This window comes from Chiloscyllium plagiosum, unplaced genomic scaffold, assembly GCF_037043375.1.
Source record: "Chiloscyllium plagiosum isolate Xiang-an unplaced genomic scaffold, Cpla_swu_hap1 HiC_scaffold_10, whole genome shotgun sequence".
Taxonomy (NCBI): Eukaryota; Metazoa; Chordata; class Chondrichthyes; order Orectolobiformes; family Hemiscylliidae; genus Chiloscyllium; species Chiloscyllium plagiosum.
The window spans coordinates 35,960,782-35,978,312 of NW_028270148.1; the positions used below are offsets into that span (position 1 = coordinate 35,960,782).

At 39.0% G+C, this 17,531-nt stretch overlaps 1 long non-coding RNA gene across 2 annotated transcripts in view; it reads left to right on the forward strand.

Moving 5' to 3' along the window:
* Nucleotides 1-933: 933 nt before the first annotated feature.
* The window catches only part of LOC122552744 (uncharacterized), a 253,619-nt gene continuing 237,021 nt past the window's right edge, over nucleotides 934-17,531 (forward strand). The window contains exon 1 of one of the 2 annotated variants that reach the window (XR_015758409.1): nucleotides 934-1,153. This is a non-coding gene — a long non-coding RNA (uncharacterized LOC122552744). Of the gene's footprint in view, nucleotides 1,154-1,215; nucleotides 1,392-17,531 lie in introns of those variants that run through there. The other variant, XR_015758410.1, reaches the window with a different exon arrangement.

Genomic DNA, 17,531 nt, shown 5'->3' on the forward strand with positions numbered 1-17,531 from the left:
ATGATACTGTAGGTAATTTAGTTACATAATTTTCAATGCTTGTAAATGGGTTATTGTATATTTGACAACCAACTTTAACAATGAGAAGCAATTGCAATTCACCGCATTACAAATATTTGCTTGCTTTATTGGTGATCTGTTGTCCAAATGGTTTTAATTAAAGATAACTAAGTGCCATTTAAGCAGTCAAATACTGAGAAATGAAAATAAGAAATTAAAAGTTATAATTGTGTAGGTTTGAATAGCACCATCTGTGCACACGATTTTGCTTAATTCAATGTGCAACCCAATAGCGTAGCCTGGAGTCCATTCAGCAAAATAATAAATATACAGCTCCATTATTGCCTGAAATTGTATTTATATTATCACTCTTTACACTTGCAATTAGCAGATACACATACCAAATCCAAAAATGTACACATAGGGAATTTGGTCCAACACGAGTCCCACGTAATCACGATAATTACATAGATCTATTTATTGGGATCTGTAAATACAGATAGCTAACCCTTAAAGACTTATTTGCTGTACACTGATTTCTTTGGGCACGTTTGATTTCTTAGTAATCAAATAGTTGGAAAATTGGCGCTGCTAAGGATCTAACAACTTGTTCAGCAGCTTTTCAATAATCTATTTATTTTCTTGGATTATCGTGGTCCTCTTTAAGAATACCAAACAATGTGATGTTTACAACGAATCACAGATAGAAACTGTACTGTACGGAGATGGATCCCGCGCTGAAGTATTAAACCAAAATTGCATTACGGTAAACTGACTTAAGGGTGTGCACCACTGCCACTTCTCCTCGGTACAATTCGGAAATGTCAAATTTCATTCCGCATTTGAGAGAATTATACCAGTCTGTTTTTATAAACTAAAGAGTCCCATTAAGGGCGTTGACTCTAATCGCTCACCAGTTTTTAAATGAAAATTAGGTTGCAATTAGAATGTCCTAAAGATGTTTTCACGTGTTACTTCGTCCGTCTATTTGCGGTTCGTCAGGACAGCAAAATGCAAAAGATGTCACAGCTCAGTGCAATTGGTTAGCATCAGCCACAATTAATGTTTTAAACCGACGGACTATGCCCCCAGGCCGATTGTTTGAGAGAGGTTAAAACCGCCTCCGCAACCCACAAGAAAAATTTCCTTACAGGTTTGTTTGTAAAAAATCTCCGTTTACCTCAATGGGCCTTTGCAGTTGTGCCAAGCTCTCGAGCTACTGTTCTCAGACCTAGGGTCTGCGCGCGGTTGTGGTGGCGCCGCGAGCAGAGCGCGCGACCTATTTGGCCATCGGGATGCGCGTTCAATGCACGCAGTTTGCAAACTCCGGGCAGCAAAGTGCTCGCGAAAAAAAAGTGGCGCTTTGACAACCACCACTGCTTCGAGCACCTGTAAGTATGATTGGTACTTAAAATGTTTTTTTTTGGTTGTTGTTTACACCAGAAGTGTAGATTTATTTTTACTTCCAGTAAATGTTCTTGTCACGTTTGTCCTCTCTAGATTTGGTTATTTTGTTCAGTAGGTGCTGCCGCTTATAACATCAAAACTCCATGAAAGTATGACTGTTAAGTGGACTTTTTTTTTCGAGATGGGGAACCTGAAGAGCCATATATCTAGACAATTACAACTATCTCACCTAATGTATATTCGTGGGGAGATATTGCGGAGTGGGGTCATCAATCATTTGTAGCACAGCTGCTCCCTCATATCCAAAGTGTCACCTCTCAAAAACAAATCTTGATTGGCCAAGTAACCATTTACCTGTTGTTGGCAATCAAATATTCAACTGTTTGTAAATAACCAAATATACAGCACAACTCACCAACAAGAAGAAACCCATCTGCAGAAATGTTAATAGTACTCCTCAACCCACCAATGATATTTACCAAATAAGACTTCAAATTGAATTAGCTGGGCATAAGATTGAAAGAAAAACATTCTAAACAAAGCCACTAAAATATGAATTCAATTAGTTGTTAATGTTAAGTATTACTCACAGATGGTTTATAAACAGAAATATAAGAGCCAGAGTACATTATTTGATCCCTCAGGTTTGCTGTGCCTTTTGAGATAATGGCTGAACATCTACCTCAATGCCATTTTCCTGTGCTGTCCCCTTACACCTTAATGTCATTAAGCCACTCTTGATATCTACCCTTCTATATGGAGTCTGGCAGTTGAGCTGCACATTTTCAATTGATTTCGGAAATTTCCACTTTAATGCAAAAGGATGTGCCCATCCGGAAGAAAGGTACATCAAAGGAATTGTAGTTTCCATGGATATCCTCTTAAAAATAGTCCAGAATGCTTCACAGCAATCCAATCCAGTGGAAACCTGGTCAGGAAGATTCTGGCAATGTTTGTAACCATGACGTTGTGTGCATGCATATGCACACATAAGCTCTCATGAAAAGATTGAATTTTTATTTTAATCCTAAGGAGCAGCAAGACCTTATGAATATGCATAAGAGAATCCCTAATGGAAGGGGTAAATACACTTGGTTAATTGTTAGGTTTCCAGAGGAGAATCTTTGACTGAGGGGCATACATTCATGGGTGTACTGGTCTGACTGTTTGAGCCTTTCTGTGATAGCAAGGAATCGCTGATTAGATTAGATTATTTACAGTGTGCAAACAGGCCGTTTGGCCCAACAAGTCCACACCGACCTGCCGAAGTGCAACCCACCCAGACCCATTCCCCTACATTTACCCCTGCCCCTAACACTACGGGCAATTTAGCATGGCCAATTCACCTAACCTGCACATTTTTGGACTGTGGGAGGAAACTGGAGCACCCGAAGGAAACCCACGCAGACACGGGGAGAATGTGCAAACTCCACACAGTCAGTCGCCTGAGGCGGGAATTGAACATGGGTCTCTGGCGCTGTGAGGCAGCAGTGCTAACCACTGTGCCACCTTGCCGCCCAGTAATATTTGAGAAGAGTAAGGCAATATCTGAAATATTGCATTTCCCTCCCCCATTCTCATATCATCACCTCATTACAGTCAGAATATAAAAATCTGGTACAAATGCAAGGAAACCCAGCAGCATCACATCCATACTTCTGGCTGTTCAACCACCACCTCCTCATCATCACTAATTACTCAACTTCTTGAACAACGTAGTGGCTTAGTTGATGGCACTCCTGCTGTTTGCATCACAAGCTGTGGAGTCAAATCCCACTCTAGGCTGATATTACAATGTGGTGTTGATGGATTATTGTTCTGTTAAGAGGTGAGTATCTCTTGGTTGAGACGGTTAAAACAAGGTCTTGTCTGCTTTCAAAAGTGAATGCAAAATATCCCATATTACTTTTTCATAGAAGAAAACGAGTAGTTTCCCTGATGTTCTGGTCAGTATCTATCCCGTGATCAACTTCATGGTCTTTTGCAAGCTTGCTGTATGTAAATTGGCCTCCATGCCTACTACATTACAAAAGTGGCTACAATTTAAAAAGCACTTCATCAACTCTAAAGGGTATTGGGCCATTCTGAAGTGCTGCTTAAATGTGTATCCTTCTTTCTCATGATAAATATGTCTTCTCCAAATTTAGGAATTTGAAACACTTGCTTTTCTTTCCTGACAGTCTTAACCAAGCCTTTGCTCAGAGATATGTGTAACTCTCTTGATGTGCAGAATAGGAGAAGTCAGCATCTTGTGCAGTATTCCAGGCCAGCTTGATGCACTAGAACAAAGCAGTACTTTCACACTAGACATACAAACATGTTTTGAATTAATTCTAATTTTCAGACAATTTGCTTCAGTTGTTTGGATTGGTTTAATAATTTTCTATTGCCTAACTTCCATGGAAGATAACTTGGCTCTGAGAATAACTTTTAGTCTGCCAGTTTCACACAGTATCAAAGACCACAGAAAAAATTATATTGCAGTTAGTAGATAATTATTTCTTTCTGAGAGACTGGTTGGGTTTGATACATCCAAGAAAACTTACATACCCCTAAGCAGTATGTCTATGTTGTTTTAACAACAATTGTTTTTACTTACATAGTGCGTTTAATGTAGTGAAACAGCCCAAAATGCCTCATAGGAAGATGATCAAATAATATTTGGCATTGAACCATGTAAGGAGATTTAAGAATAGATGACAAAAAGAAGTAAGTTTTAAGGAATGTCTCAAAGGAGGAGTAATAAAATAAACGGGCAGAGAAATTTAGGAAGGGCATTTCACAGATTAGGGTTTAGACAGTTGAAGGCATCTAAATAAAAAAAAGACTGTTCAGAAAAATACAGACACTTTGAGTCAATTCTTGAACTTAAACTGTCAGAAATGGTCATAAAATCACTAAACTTGTGGTTTTCTTTATTCATTTCCACTCTCTGCTCACAGAATTCTCACAGGCTAGTGTGGACAAGGCTTTCTGCTTTTATACCATTTTTGCAGAGTGGGTAACTTACTATGGTATAATGAGATGAATGTAAATTATGATGATGAAGCCAAATATGAGTCTGACATCAATGTAAGAGAAGACAGTAGTCTAGAATGACCATGCCTTAGACACTGTGCTAAAGAGCTTTGTTTGATGACCTATTATGCACCAATATGGTGGTCATTTAGTTCAGTTGGCTGGGCAGCTGGTTTGCGATACAGGCTGATGTTAACAGCATGGGTTCAATTGTAGCACCATTTAAGGTTATCATGAAGGATTCTCCTTCTAAACCTCTCCCCTCACCTGAGAACTGATGATGTTCAGGTTAATTCACCATCAATCATCTTTATAATGAGAAAGCAGTCCTGTGGTTTGGAAGGACTGGGGTGTCTTCACCTTTATGGAAGAATAAAAGGGTTGCCAACTTAAGACTGAGATCAGGAAAATCTTTTTCTCTCAGAGAGTTGTGAGTCTTTGGAACTCCTTATCACAGAGAACTGTGGGGGCAGAACTCAACTGTTTATTTAAGATTGAGATAGATAGATAGATAGATTCTTGATCAGTTGGGGAATAAGGATTATGATGAAAAGACAGAAATATAGACATGAGGAATTGTAGATCAGCCATGATCATATTGAATGGTGGAGGAGGCTTGAGAGGCTGAATGGTTTATTCCTATTCCTATTTCTTATGATCTTATGTACAGACAAAATAAAAGTGTTACTTTAAGACCTTAATTTAATGATGAACGGCAAATGGCATCAGGGATAGTGTATGTTCAGAAACACACTGCGTAAGATACTCTAAACTGGTTGTTCAGTGTATTGGTGGTAGTATTGATTTAAAATGCAAGATAAAGCCCTTACATCAAAATAAAACAGACCCAGTTGCTTTTGGGATTGGAAGGAGTTCAGCCATTTTGAAGAGCTGCAAAACTTTCTTTTTGATTGATAGCTTCAGAGGATGTTTCTTCAAGCCATTGATTGTAACATGCTTACTGAGACTTACACTTTTCCCACCCTTCACTATAGCAGAATCACATCATCCTGATATAGTTGAATATCCAGGAGAATAATGCCCACCTTCTTGTGGGAAATTAGATGTTTACAGGAGAGGATTCACACATTGATGCTGTTGTGCCTCTGTTGTGCTACAGATGTAAACTTCTAGTTTTATTCCTTCTGCTTAGACTCAATAATATTTCCTGGCTTTCACCTTTTTGAAGAATGCTTACATGTTGACTCTTTTTACAGTAGTGCCTTCTAATGGGTCACAGCAGAAGAGTTGTCATTCTCGTAGTGCTGCCAAAATTATCAAAAAGCAAAAAGAGATGCCTTGAAGAGATTTAAAATAGTTGGAGTGAATAATTATTTCAGTAGTTCTATACAGTTCTTGTGGTGAGTGGACTCTGTTTAAGCTTGTAAAGAGCTTATTTACTTTAGCATGCGTGCTTTCTGGTCACTCCACCTTTAAGTGTAACGTACAGCAGAGTTTGCACCACATTGCCCTCAATACCATGTTCCATTAATCTCTTTTGTACTATATAAGCAAATGATTTTTTTGAAAATAAAATATAAACCACATCTATTAAATTTCCTTTATCCATCCTTTACGTTTTTCCTTAAATGATTCTACAAATTTAGTCAAACACATTCTGGCCTTCAGTAATTCATAATGACTGGCCCTGATTAAATCATGGTTCTTCAAGAGTTTGGTAATTTCATCCTGTAATATAAACTTTAGTAGTTTAACTACCATTGATGTAAGGTTAACTGGCTTTTAATTTTCTGGCTTATCGCTGGTTTCATTTTCTACATTTGCCTATTCCCTGTCATCTGGCTAAATACACATTTATGGTCAGACTGAATGTAGTGCCCTGATGAAGAGTCACTGGACTCGAAACTTTAACTCTCCTTTCTCCCTACAGATATTGCCAGACTTGTGGAGTTTTGCCAGCAGTTTCATTTCCTGTATCTCCTTTGCTAGTTTCTGTATTGTGGTCTGCAGATATAATCTGTCAAATGTGATGCATCTACCTTAAGCACAAGTGGTTTTATTAGTACTATGTCACCAATAACTGTCATTAATTGTTTAATATTAATCTTTGGTCGTTCTCTGATCCCAATATATGACCTAGAATTTCTGCTATTCTCTCATGGTCCACTTGCCTTGTTAATATCTTAGAATCTCTTTGCATTGGTTACCCTTTTGCTACTTTCTGGCCATGTACATCCTCTTTATTATCCTAATCACATTTTGGGAAATGTTGTGTTGTACTACTTATATTATAAACTTGATTTTGTAATATGTGTTAATTATTTGTATTTAACCCGAGTAAAAGGTTGTTGTTGGACAAAGATTAGAGAATCCTTATAGAAAGTGCACAACATATATTGACTGGGCTGCTGCTTGCTATGAGGAAATACAAAGATGACAAAAAGAATTGGAAAGTTGGGTCTTTTTTCATTAAAAAAACAGACTTCACTGGATATTCATTGTTTTATTGTAAAGTAATGGAATGGTTAAAGAGAAGTAGATTGTTGAAAAGGAAGTTGAGAGGTGTGGAATGAGGGATTTTAGATACAGAATTAAGCACAGGAGATTTAGAAAAGACTACAGCATTCACTTCAAAGGTTAATGGTTGAGGCAGAAACTATGTCACCACTTTTTGACCATTTTGGTTGGAGAAAAATGTAGGGGAAGAAATTCAACACAATTCCCCTAAAGTTTTTCAGATTCTGCTGCTGTACTTTGTCACCAATAACACTGCAACAGCCTGTCTCCAGTGTTCTCAAGTTTTGACACATTGTTTTTGAGGACAAAGAAAATTTTTTAAAGCTCCAGGTTGGGAGAGGGTACCAATGACAAGAAAATTAAGTGCTTTAAATTTCAGCAAATTCAAGATTAGTGAATGAATGACAACAGCTTACATATATATGGTTCCCTTTAATGTTATAAAATGCTCTAAGGAATATGTAGCAATACATAATGTTGTGAATATCTGTTAAGGACAGGCCCTTTTTTTTCACACCTCACAGTTTTCATTGTTCCTCTTCAGTTGCTTGTAAGAGCCTACCATTTCAAATTTCAATATGCAATCTGTAATATGACTAAGGAAAAAAACCTGCAAGGTGGTTTCTTTTTGGCTTCCTTGTATGCTTAAATGAAACACTATTCTCTTCCTGAAGGAACTGTTGTCCATAAACAGCCATTGTCCCTTAATTAGAACATAGAACATAGAACAATACAGCACAGAACAGGCCCTTCGGCCCACGATGTTGTGCCGAACTTCTAACCTAGATGAAGTACCCATCCATGTACCTATCCAAATGCCGCTTAAAGGTCGCCAATGATTCCGACTCTACCACTCCCACGGGCAGCGCATTCCATGCCCCCACCACTCTCTGGGTAAAGAACCCACCCCTGACATCTCCCCTATACCTTCCACCCTTCACCTTAAATTTATGTCCCCTTGTAACACTCTGTTGTACCCGGGGAAAAAGTTTCTGACTGTCTACTCTATCTATTCCTCTGATCATCTTATAAACCTCTATCAAGTCACCCCTCATCCTTCGCCGTTCCAACGAGAAAAGGCCGAGAACTCTCAACCTATCCTCGTACGACTTCCTCTCCATTCCAGGCAACATCCTGGTAAATCTTCTCTGCACCCTCTCCAAAGCTTCCACATCTTTCCTAAAGTGAGGCGACCAGAACTGCACACAGTACTCCAACTGTGGCCTAACCAAAGTCCTGTACAGCTGCAACATCACTTCACGACTCTTGAATTCAATCCCTCTGCTAATGAACGATAATACTCCATAGGCCTTCTTACAAACTCTATCCACCTGAGTGGCAACCTTCAAAGATCTATGTACATAGACCCCAAGATCCCTCTGTTCCTCCACCTGACTTAGAACCCTACCATTAACCCTGTATTCCGCATTCTTATTTGTTCTTCCAAAATGGACAACCTCACACTTGGCAGGGTTGAACTCCATCTGCCACTCCTCAGCCCAGCTCTGCATCATATCTAAGTCCCTCTGCAGCTGACAACAGCCCTCCTCACTGTCCACAACTCCACCTATCTTCGTATCATCTGCAAATTTACTGACCCACCCTTCGACTCCCTCATCTAAGTCATTAATAAAAATTACAAACAGCAGAGGACCCAGAACTGATCCCTGCGGAACTCCACTTGTAACTGGGCTCCAGGCTGAATATTTACCATCTACCACCACTCTCTGCCTTCGACCGGTTAGCCAGTTTTCTATCCAATTGGCCAAATTTCCCTCTATCCCATGCCTCCTGACTTTCCGCATAAGCCTACCATGGGGAACCTTATCAAATGCCTTACTAAAATCCATGTACACTACATCCACTGCTCTACCCTCATCCACATGCTTGGTCACCTCCTCGAAGAATTCAATAAGACTTGTAAGGCAAGACCTACCCTTCACAAATCCGTGCTGGCTGTCCCTAATCAAGCAGTGACTTTCCAGATACTCATAAATCCTATCCCTCAGTACCCTTTCCATTACTTTGCCTACCACAGAAGTAAGACTAACAGGCCTGTAATTCCCGGGGTTATCCCTATTCCCTTTTTTGAACAGGGGCACAACATTCGCTACTCTCCAGTCCCCTGGTACCACCCCCGTTGCCAGTGAAGACGAGAAGATCATTGCCAACGGTACTGCAATTTCCTCTCTTGCTTCCCACATAATCCTAGGATATATCCCGTCAGGCCCGGGGGACTTGCCTATCCTCAAGTTGTTCAAAATGTCCAACACATCTTCCTTCCTAACAGGTATCTCTTCTAGCTTACCAGTCCATTTCACACTCTCCTCTTCTACAATACGGTCCCTCTCGTTCGTAAATACTGAAGAGAAGTACTTGTTCAAGACCTCTCCTATCTCTTCCGACTCAATACACAGTCTCCCACTACTGTCCTTGATCGGACCTACCCTCGTTCTCGTCATTCTCAGGTTTCTCACATACGCATAAAATGCCTTGGGGTTATCCTTGATCCTATCCGCCAACGATTTTTCATGCCCTCTCTTAGCTCTCCTAATCCCTTTCTTCAGGTCCCTTCTGGCTATCCTGTATCCCTCCACTGCTCTGTCTGAATCCTGTTTCCTCAACCTTATGTAAGCCTCCTTCTTCCTCTTTACCAGACATTCAACCTCTCTCGTCAACCAAGGCTCCCTCACACGACCATTTCTTTCCTGCCTGATAGGTACATACATATCATGGACACGTCGTATCTGCTCTTTGAAAAAGTTCCACATTTCCACCACATCCTTCCCTGACAGCCTATGCTCCCAACGTATGCTCCTCAAATCCTGCCTTACAGCACCGTAATTTCCCTTCCCCCAATTATAAATTCTTTACCAATTTGCAATCAGCATCAAATATTTTTGGGTTCTGGCATTGTAACCTTGGGAATTTGAATCCATACCTGGGCCTGAGGCGACTTTCAAAAGAATCATCCCCAAAGATTCAAATGATCATTCTACCTGCTACCCAAGCTGAAGTTGAAGGGATAATAGTACGAGTATGGAGCTTTAAAGTTTATGTTTATGTTGAAAGTGCAAACATAAACTTGAAGCAAATGGAATATTCTCACCACTGGCTCTTAATAACATGAAATATTAATCACATTAGAAGGTTTCCAAGTCCAAAGGTTGATTTAAATGAAATCCTAACCCAAATAATCACATCAAAACAGTTATGTCCTTATTTATTTTAAGTATTTAGATATATTAATCTCCGGTAAAACCAAGATTTATTGGTCTTTTGGGGGGGGACTTCTTTCACGGTTTGTCCAATCATAATGTTGGTATGGAACTGAGGTTATGAATGGTCAACCAGGTAAGGAGATCAGGTTTCGTTTCTTCAATCATCTAATATTCATCATTTTTCTTTTATTACCAGGTCTTTATTTTCAGATTGTTTCAAAACTGCTATTATGGGATTTAATCTCAGTTTATATGTAATTTTTGTTGAGGGCTCCAGTTCACAGGCCCAAGTCAGTCTTGCTTCCACTGCAGCTTAATGGATTATTGAGTGTCTGATAAGTCTAATGCCTGTTGTGCAGACTCTACCATATGCTGGGCATGTTGACAAGGAAGAAGACATTGTTGTTGGACTGCCTTTGTCCTCACTGGTTTTGGAGAATCCTGTGAAGTTCCCATTGTTGGCACTTTGCAACTGTTTTGGGGTTTCTACAATTGGTTCTTCAAGGTCTCCAAAATGTAAAGGAGATTCCATATTATTGATGGACAGTTAAATATAACCTTAGTTTCCTATTTGCAGACCAGAATCTCAAATTTATTTCTTGATTTGGCAGAAGGCTGACCTGGCCACTGTAGGTGATGATGCATTTTGTTGTCTTTGTTTACTACTATTAACATAGGCTCCCAAGATATGGGAAGTGGGGCACATTTTTCCAGAATCTCCCTTTTGATTCTGATGGATAGTGAAGGTGGTGTATGAAAAGGAGATCTTAGTTTTCCAAGTGTTTTATGAAAATTTCATTTTCTCACATGCTTTGGAGAGAGAGTGGAGTGACCTGAAGCTCGGTAAACACACACACAGTGACATGTACATACTGAAGCTCAATCACTGAGACTGAAATAATTGAGACATATTCTTGCAATATTTCTACCAGTGGTAATCAGCAGAGGGGCTCCTCTGCACTTTCCACAGTTTGATTGTGATCCCTTCTTGAATATAGTCGTGATCACAGCATCCCTGAGTTCTGGGCATGAGGCTGTGGAACCCTGACAGGAGTAGTTGTGCGCAGTGTTTCAGAATTTAGGCAAGGATTCCATCTGCTCCAGAGTCTCTGTGGGTCTTCACCTGTTGAATGGCTTTTTAAACTTTGCTTTGTACTAGGTAGCTCTGAGACTGAGTCAAGTGGCTTGAGGAATGGATGAGGAATGTCTAATTTAAGGATTAAGTCTCAGTTGAGGAGTTCTTCAAAATGTTCCCTCCATTCTCTACTGAAGGCAAATTTCATTGCGATAATGCTGTTTATAGTAAGAAGTGTTAAGCTAAGGTCCAGTCTATTGTTGAGGTGGATGTAAAAATCATTTGTATTGGATGGAGAGAAGGGGTTCTCCTTCTACCTTCATCAAGAACTGTCTCCCAATTAATACCTCCAAATGCAGATTTGTTGTGCCCTATATCTTAATGCTATTTGATACTTCACTGTGTGTAAATTGGCTGTTGCATTTGCCTGTAAAATCATTTGACCCCAGCACTAAAATAATTTTGTTGATTCTGATGTGCTCATTCATAATGTGGCTGAACAGACCTGTGAATCTTTCCAGTACACCTGGCAGAGGTGTGAATTTCACGGTCAGCCCTAATGAAGACAGCAATAACTAACTACCTGTATTGTACTATCTGCCAAATATAATCATTAACTATTACAACGACATTCCATGATCATCAGCATGTTGTTAGGGCATGCTAAATGAGGGAGTATGTTGCAGGAGAGTGTGCCCTGTGTATCCTGAAAATGTGAAAGTATTCCACTATAGTGGTTTCAACTTCAGAAATTGAAGAACATGATATTTGGCAAAACCAAAATGCTAGGAAATTTACTTGGACGGCAGCAAAGTTCTGCCATCTCCAGGAGTTATATTCTTTGAAAATCTTGTCAATGATAATTTTTGGAGATGGTGAACATGGCAGACTGTGCATTCTGAATATGAAATGAATACATCATGCACACTTCCTACCCCAGAAAGTAGAATCATAGAGAATTCCTACAGTGTGGAAACAGACCATTTGGCCCAAAAAGTCCACACCAACCCTCCGAAGAGTATTGCTCCCAGATCCATTCCCCTACCCCATTACTCTACATTTCTCTTTGCTAATGTACCTCGTCTACACATTCCTGAACACTATAGGCAATTTTGCATGGCAGATCTACCTAACCTACACCTCTTTGGACTGTGGAAGGAAACCGGAGCACCCAGAGGAAACCCACGCAGATAGGGGGAGAATGTGCAAACTCCGCACACAGTCGTCCAAGGCTGGACTCGAACCCGGGTCCTTGGCTCTGTAAAGCAGCAGTGCCAACCACTGAGCCACTGTACCACCCAAAAGTAACTTTTCTTTATTGTTGTTCTTTAAATGGATAAATGAAGATTACTCACAATGTGCAGAATGTTGTACTTAAATATTGCACAGATAAGCATTGAAAAAAATGGTGGACATGGGAATACCGGGACTTGAATGTATTGCATATATACAAAAAGGTAAAATCCTGTGGGCAATCCCATTCTTCCCAATGCCAAGTTATTTTTTGAGGGCACAAATGAGTGACACCCAGGCTGGTAGATTGCTAGAGAATCCAAAAGAATTTGGTGGGCTGCTTCTAGGTGGTATTGGAATTCTGTTATTCCCTGAGCCACCATTAAATCCTGTTGGGCTCAGGAATACTTGCTTTCAAATGGCTCATTAATGCGACTAATGCACATGCAACACCAAGAGTTGTAATTTCCATGTCCAACTATTCTTGATCCTCCCTCCATCCTAAGTTGGAAACCATTTAACCACTGCAAAGGGAAGGCATTTTTCATCCAAAAGTGGTAAGTTTCCTCACAGAAACTATTGTTGTAGTTTGGCTTCACATGACAAAATGTATCTAAAGCCCAATTAATGGAACATGATCAGCTTTTATATCTAATGTGATCTTTTATGTTTGAGCAACTTTTTAATAGGTGGTGACTCAACTTCCTTTTATAAATCTATAAATCCATAGAAGTAATGGTCAATGCTTTTCTCTTTACTAAACTCATGTAGTGTGTGTATAGTTTCATTAAGATTCATTTTATAATCAAAATTCTAAGGTCTCTCTAAACTTTGCAATCTTTGTTGATGAAAGAGATAAGTCTGTAGCTACCACATTGCAAAAAGCTTTATGTTTTTTCAAAATAATTGATTACAGCACCCTTTAATGTCACAGGGAATATGCAAGACAGAAGGATCTAGTTACACAATCTTAGGTGGACTGGGGTCAGTCACAGGTCATGTGTTTTATAGAGAAACATGAAAACCTATTCCTATTAGAAGCCTTCAAAGTTGGAAGGGCTTGAATTGCTCTTGGAAAATGCACACCTTGCGTCAGTACAAAATGATTTGCTAACTGCCAAATTTTGCCATCGTAAACAGGTAGCTCAACTGGCAAATGGAAACACTAACAAAATCAACATTTTACAAAAAAAACTTCTGCTGAGCTGTCTTTAAATTTTAATAATAGAAAAGACTGGACTATCCTGTTAGTTCTTTGTAAAGATCATAAAATCTTTATTTTATGATCTTTACAGATTGATATAGAATAATAAGCAGATTCTAATGCCTTCAGTTAAATATACATGCATTGAACTCTTTTTCTTGAGGAACTATCTCAGTAGGCATATTTATTTTGTACGGTTGTAAGAAAAACTACTATTATGTTGTCATTATTAATAATATCGCTGTAATATTGCATTTATAGAGTCATTTGGAAACAAACAGACCCTTTGGTCCAACTTATCTGCACTGACCAGACATCCCAATCTGACCTAGTCCCATTTGTCAGAATTTGGCTGATGTTCATGTAAACCCTTCTTATTCTTATATCCTTCCAGATGCTTTTTAAATGTTGTAATTATACCTGCATCCACCACTTCCTCTGACAGCAATGTGTGATTTAAAGTTCGAGAAAACTGCTTAGAGGTTTATAACCACTCAGTGAATTTAAGGAATAAGGAATTGTGCAGGAAGATGAAGTTGAGGTGGAAGAGCAGCCATGAGAGGAGTAGGTAATATGAGGATCCCAAGACAGTCAATATCATCAAGAGGCATGGCAGAGGTGAGAAACCTATGATAGGTAGCCCAAGACAGAGCTAGATTTATTGGAACTAATGCGGTTTGTTTCTTTGATCACTGCAGAGAACAGAGTTAGTTATTCAATGAGTCTCTGATAAGTGGTTAAGGTCTTTCCATTTTAAAATTTTAACATGGGAAACAAATTTGTCCTAAAATTAATGAAACATACAACAGGCTACATAAGTAATGAATAATATAATTAAACTCATTAAGAATGGCAGTTTAGATAATGTATCAAGACTGCAGTATGTGGGAGGTCTTGGATACCATTGTGATCCAGGACAACCACACCTTCAATAACTATTTGAAGTTCAAACAGCTTCAGCTCAGAGTCTTTGAACTGGAGTTTGAATTACAGACACTGCAACACATTAGAAAGGGGGAAAGCTGCCGAGAGTTTTTGTAACAGAAGGTGGTCACATCATTATGATAGGGTTTTCTAATTTGGTCAACAATGTACAGCATTGAGAGTGAGGCAGGTGAGGGGATCTGAGCGCACGAATGTCTACCTTTGAAAATGTCCAGTAACTTTTATGTTCTCTCAGCCTTTGGTGACAGCAGAGGCTGCAAGGTAGGTGTGCAAACTGACCATGGCACTGTGGTAAAGGAAGCCATTTAAGTGAAGGGAATAACAACAATTGAAGTAATAGTGGGTGGTTGTATAGGGAGGGGGAATTGAGACTATTATCTGCAACAAAGAGAGTCTAGAAGGCTCTGTCAGAATCTGGGAGGAGGACTAAACAACAGGGTATTACTTAAACGGACAACAAATGTAGAATTCTGAATACAAGGGGATTTAGCTATATAAGTACTTAAGTCAGATAAGGTTCGTCTGGAAGTACAGCACGTAATCAAGAAAGCTAATAGGATGCTATCCTTTAGTATGAAGGGAATTGAACTTAAAAGTAAGGATATTATGCTCCAGTTATAGAGAGTGTAGGCGAGAGCATATTTTGAATAATGTGTTCTGCTTTGGTCTTATTATTTAAGGAAAGATGTCAATGCATTGGAGGTAGTTTGAAGAAGGTTTACTGGATTGATATCTGGAATAAGTGGGTTGATTTATGAGGATACATTGGACACGCTAGACTTCTTTCCACTGGAGTTTAGAAAAGTGAGAGCTGACTTAATTGAAGTTTATAAGATATAGTCTTGAAAAAGTCGATGTGGAATGCATGTTTCCTCTTGTGTGTCAGTCAGAACTAATGGCCACAGGTTTAAAATTAGATGTCATCCTCTCAGGACAGATATGATGTTAAAATCACTTTTTATTTGCATATTGGAATAAAATATGGGAAAAGAAGGTACTGCTTTAAACAGGAAGCTATGTAAAAAGGTGTTGCAGTTTGAAAAAAAAGTTACTGCAACAGGTTGTGAGTTGTCAAGCAGTGACAGAGAAATTCAGATAAACCAGTGCGAGTCATATGGAATCAGGAGAGCTCAGCATTGTAAACACCGTCTGTTTGAATTCTGGGCAGATAACTAAAGCCTTGTCCATATACAATATAGCAGAAACATTGAGGCTGCAAAATGAAATCATCCTCTGTTTCACTCCATTCTGTGAAGAAAAGTTAAAGAAAATTCCAAGTAGCTCGTTACTCTCCCTCACTTTTCCTATGAGTTGCTGTCTCTGCAAATCTTCTGTTGCAAGGAAAATAGTAAAAAAAAACCTTTAGAGGCACTGAAAGGGCAAATCCCCAACCAGTGAATGAAGTGAATCGGTGTACCCACAACCTTGTGTCATCAGCAAAGAATCAGAAGGAATTAAAGGAACCAAAAGGAAACCGAAAGGAAATAACTCTTTGACATCCTGATCCAGCCTGGTTCCAGAACTATTGGCTCCCTGCCTTTTTTTTGTGCCTTCTGCATAAAAATATTTGTGCTTTGTCATTTGTCTATGTGTGTCTGTTTTTATGTGATTGGGACATTTTAAAAGGGGTAACGTTTAAGTTATAGAGCTGTAAGTTAGCAGGTCACTTTTCTTTTCTGACCTTGGTTTTACAAAACTATTTGCAACAAATAGTTATTTACTCGCTAATGAAAAACATCTGGTAATGTATATTCATTTAACTTGAATTAGGCAGTTTACTATATTGGGAAATTCAGCAGTTTAATTGAATTTTGATACTTGTAATAACTCTGGGAGTGATAAGATTTGACACTACAGTGCATTGTCCCTTTAATGTGACAGGAAGGAGAATTATTTTCTGTCAGAAGGCTCCCTCAGAAAGCGGTGGAGGCAGAGTTTGAATATTTTTAACACACAGGTGGGTAAATTGTTGTTAGATAACAGAATCAGAGGTTATCAGGGAAAGATGAGAATGTATAATTCGAATTCCAGACAGACCAGCTATGATTTTATTGAGCAGTAGAACAAGTTTGAGAAATCGAATGTCCAACCTACTGCTCCTATATCATGTAAGATTTTACTCTCATCACAGCTCAAAGGGCTAAACTAATATCCTTGTTATTGTTTTTTATGTTTATTGTGTTCTTATGAACTGTCTACTTTGCCAAAATCAACATTGTCATATAATAAATTTTCTTTCCCTCATTCTGTGCAGTTAGGAAATTTATTAAGTGTTATTAACTCTTAGTTTGTGGATAGAAGGCTCCAGAAATGTAATGCCGTGGTGTAAGCACTCTCACAAATCGGCTGATCACCTTAAGTTATGAATGTCCTTGAATGGGACGATATACAGCGGCATAACAAAAATATTTGGGATTAGTGCAACACCATCAGGACCAATACTAGAACCTCAACTATTTTTGGTCAGGATTAATGACTTAGAGTTTTGTGAGAATTTGGGTGGTGGTGAATTTAACTGCATGATTAGTATGTCACCGTCTCCCATTTTCATTGATGGGTGATTAGGAATGCAAATTGCAAGTTGGTCCTAATGAAAGGGGATTGAAGCTTGAGAACAAGACAGTTTTGATACATATGTGTAAAGCTTTGGTGAGTCCATGTCTGGAGTACAGCATGCTTACATTATGGACAGTATAGCAAGGACCCACTAGATTGATTCCAGGGATGACTAGCAGTTCCTATAATGAAATGCTGAGTAAATTGGGATTTCATTCTGTGGAGTTCAGAAGAATGAGAAGTGATCACATTGAATCAGACAAGATTCTGTAATGGCTGAGGAATTAAGAATATGAGGACAATTTCAGGATAAGGAGTTGAGCATGTAAGACTGGGATGGAGAGAAATTCCTTCACTCAAAGAGTTTTGAATCCTTGGTATTTTCTGTCCCAGA